Source organism: Fukomys damarensis, unplaced genomic scaffold (genome assembly GCF_012274545.1).
Source record: "Fukomys damarensis isolate Sample0158 unplaced genomic scaffold, DMR_v1.0_HiC HiC_scaffold_35, whole genome shotgun sequence".
Classification (NCBI taxonomy): Eukaryota; Metazoa; Chordata; class Mammalia; order Rodentia; family Bathyergidae; genus Fukomys; species Fukomys damarensis.
Genome location: NW_022900947.1, coordinates 19703203 through 19707352, shown reverse-complemented (window position 1 = coordinate 19707352; position 4150 = coordinate 19703203).

The window sequence follows — 4150 nt, the reverse complement described above, 5'->3', positions numbered from 1 at the left end:
AGGTGCACCATTCCTGCTGGCCTCCTGCGGTCAATGTACCACACTAGGACCACCTTCCTTCAGACACCCAGTCATACAGAGGAAAACTAATGCACTTCTTGGCTGTGTTCTGTGACTTGAAGGAGAACAGACATCTGTAGAGACTCTTGAGGCCAAACTGTGCTTTCTATTCCACATCTCGCCCTTGTGACTTACCTGTAGAAAAGCTGGGCATGCACACCAGAATATGTTGGATTCTCCTTAATTTCTCTAGTCAGAAGAAGAAAAGAATCCCAGAGAATGATGCACAGAGGGGATGAAATATTTCCCAAATGAGGAGAATGGAGGAGAGTGGAAAGGAGGGGAAGCGCCTAGTTGACAGGAAACAAATCAGAAAGATAAAATGTTTCCTGATACAATCAAAGTCACCCCAACTGGCCACTGCAAGCCAGATAGAAAATAAAAAGACCCTCATCAGAACCCTCCATGCTGACAGTCTGACTGCAAATTTCCAACCCCCAGAAGTGTGAGGAAAAAAAAATTCTTGTGTAAGCCACCCGGTGTGGTATAAAGCTCCTGACTTCCCAGTGCACTACACTTGCTCTCTGGGCTGCTAACTCCCACAGACCGTACTCATCCTCACCTGCGTCTTCCTTCCCTTGGAAACCAACTGCTAAATATCACATCTGGAAGTGACAGATACAGAAAAGACAATCACACATTCTATCCTTAACCTTGTCAGTAATTTTGCATTGATTTTGGGGAAATCCAATCTTCTATACGGCCTCAAGGCTCTGCCCAGAATTTCCCTTCTTGTGCTCAATACAATCCTGTCATCATAGCTGTCTGTGTTTCCTGAACACACCTGATCCTTTCCCTTCTGCAGTCTCGCCACACGTGGTGTTACTCCCACCTGGATGGCTCAGAAGTGTGCTAACTTCCTTCTGCATTCTGCAGAGTTCAGCTTAAAAAGGCCTCTTCACCTTCAAGTTAAGTCCTCCTTTAAATGGTCACATAGCCCTGTGAAATTTTCTTCTTAGAATAGTAACCAAGGCAATTTCAATAATTATCAATTTGTTCAAGAAAGTAGATAAGGATTATGCTTATCTTTACTGTTGTTTCCCCAGCACGCTGCACAGGGCATACTGTCACCACATAATTATTGGAATAGGTTCTAATAACATAAGAAATCACATGAATTAGCAGTTATGTAATATAGTCATTAAATGCTGAGTTCAGGAGAGGGAGTAGATAGAGATCAGGACTGAATATGCTGTTACTGTACTTACCAAAAAATGTGAAAAAAAAGTCTGAAGTAATCTGTTCCTATTAAACCTACCAGTCACCACTCATCAGTCTGGCTTTCAAAATGTTTTTCCAAGAAAACATACTACATACATACTACATTCTGATTTCCTCAGAATTCCTATACAAGACAATGAAAGTACAGTGGACAATGCTCATTTGTATTGGGCAACAGTCTTGAACTGTTTCCCTAATCATTAAATTTGTGCAGACCTTTAACAACCTAGAATTTGAAGGCAGCAGCAATACTACTTTTATCCATTCATCAGAAATGTTATGTATTCAATGTCTAAAGAGCCAGTTCTTTGGAGATCAAAGCTAAGTAAGGTCCCTGCACTTACATAGTTCAATCTATTGGGGTAACAGGTAGGGGTCAATGGAATGGAATGGGACCAACGCTATAACAAACAAAACTGTGGACATTCACTGAGGTGAAATCTTACTCACATTGGGGGAATGAGTATCTTCCTGGGGATATCTGAGCTATGGGTTTAGTTAGTTGTCCCAGGCAGGAGAGGACATTCTAGGCTACAGCAGCAGCCTGGCCCAAGCAGAAGCTACATGAAGTTCCAAGACTGGCTAGAGCAGGCCTGGAAGCGGCAAGCCACAGGCCAGAGGAGCGAGCAGGGTCCAGGTCATTAAGGTTCTTTGTTAGCTTCTGTGCAGTTTTTGTTTTATGCCACATACAGGCAATGAAGGACACAGAAACATTCCAGAGAAAATCCACTGTGCCTGCCACTTAGGAAGCTCACCAACAAAAGAATGAGAAGGGATGAGGTGGAACTCAGTTCGCTTTTTGAAGTTCATAAAAAATGAAGGTAAGGCCCCAGAGGAGTAGATAAAGAGGAGAGGTATTCACCAAGATATTCGGAGATTAAATGGACAAACTTTGGTGACTTGACAACAAATGCACCCTTTCCCTGTCTCTCCCATGTCTAGTTCTTTACAGGTTTTTTCTTGCCTTTAGTTTAAAGGCCACAGCACCCTTTTATCTCCTCACCCAATCCCTCTAATTTCTTGTGACTGTACGTCTTTGGTTATAGGTGCACATCTTGAATGTTAATAGAAAGTATTTTCATGGAGAAAAACCAAATAACAAAAGCCACATTGTTACTTTGGAAATCTTTTCTAGTCAGTAAGTGCTGGCAATCCTAATTTTTTCTATCTCCACCACAGCCCTGGAACCAGAAATCTGAGTAGTTCAACCTTTAATATTCTCATACGTGGAAAAATTAGTTCTAGATGTTCTGGAGCCAAGACACTTCAAGTGGTACTTAAATAAGCACATATTAAGAGAACTACAACTTGGATGATTTCTATGCAAACAAATGCTTTAAAATAAAGATGAGGACAAAGATAGCAAGAGATGAAGAACTGCTTTGACCCAGATATAATTTCTAGGAGTCCTATTTTTATAGGGAATCAAAACCTGCCAGGGCAAAACAGGAAGTCCATGAGAGGCAGCTCAGCCGCTGCTGTCACACTGTTACGATATCAGTGCCTTTCCACAATGTTCTATTTGAACCTACAGTGAAGGAAGCTCTAGAAAGATCCCTCTGAAAGACCATTAGCGCCTTGCAGATAACTCTAGGATGTCCTAATACCAGGACGGTGGTATAATCCTAACACTTGGCCTGAAACTCACTGGACACCAATTCATCCAAGATGGACCTCCTGCCTACCCAGACAAATCTTTCCACAAGTTACCCTGCTTCAGAGTGGGGGTAGAGCAAGGGAAAGTGCTTCCTCAGTATTATTCAGGCTTACCTGGGATTGCTCAAATGCTGTTTTTGGCACTTTACCTCAAAGTAAACACCCTCACTTGCTGTTAGCTATTGTTTTGCTTGAAACCAGACAACTAAGAGAAGCACTAAAACTAATCTTCCCTTGGTCCTGTTTCCACCATAGCCAATCCATGGCCTCTGTAAAAGATAAACCATTAAATTATCCTTAATTTTTAAAATACTTTTGAGCTACATAATCTCTGTGAACCCCCAATTCTCCAATATTCATTTTATATTTCTATCACTTACAAGGATTTTTGTCTGATCTGTCTTTCCAATAGATACTGAGTTGCTCTAAGTGAGCACCTGTTAATCTTTATACTTTCTGAGGGGAGGCTATTAAGCCTTGTTGAATGAATTAATATGATTCTGTATTATCTGCTGCCTACAATGTTTTAGGGAGTGGGAAATCCACCTTGACCATATGAACAAAGTGAAACTCTCCTACTCGAGACCTAAAACCAGATCTAGGTTTTCTTTCATTTTGTTCTTAAATAAGTATGAAAATATATGATACCAGAAAAATCACTGATTATTTGGTAAATAAAGAATACAAGTTACATTTGAAAGACTGCATAAGACTTAGGAAAGAATTAAGACCCTAAGAACTTAACGGGTAAAAGAAATGAACGATTTACTGAAATGAAAAATATATAAGGCTAATAAAATGCTTAAAAATTTCCCAACCTTGTAAGACATTAGAGTAGCAAAATTTTATCCAAATGGTAATTCAGAAATGGTATGAAATAAAATTGTATTTACAATTACAAGTATTGTGGGGAGGGAGGGTACAGAAATATGGCCGTATGAATAAGTATCCTTAAAAAGTTACATCTGTTGTGTATGTAAAACTGTGTATACATACATATGTGGACTTATACAAAGTGAACTACTCTCTTTATATTTGTCTATGTACTTCTTTTAGAAATATACCCTAAACACATACCTGTAACCCCAGCACTGGGGATGCTAAGACAGGAGGATCACTGCGAGCTCGAGGCAAGCTTGGGCTACACCGTGAGTCCATGGCGAGCCTGAGCTGCACAGCAAGACCCCGTCTCAAAAAAAAAAAAAAAAAAAAA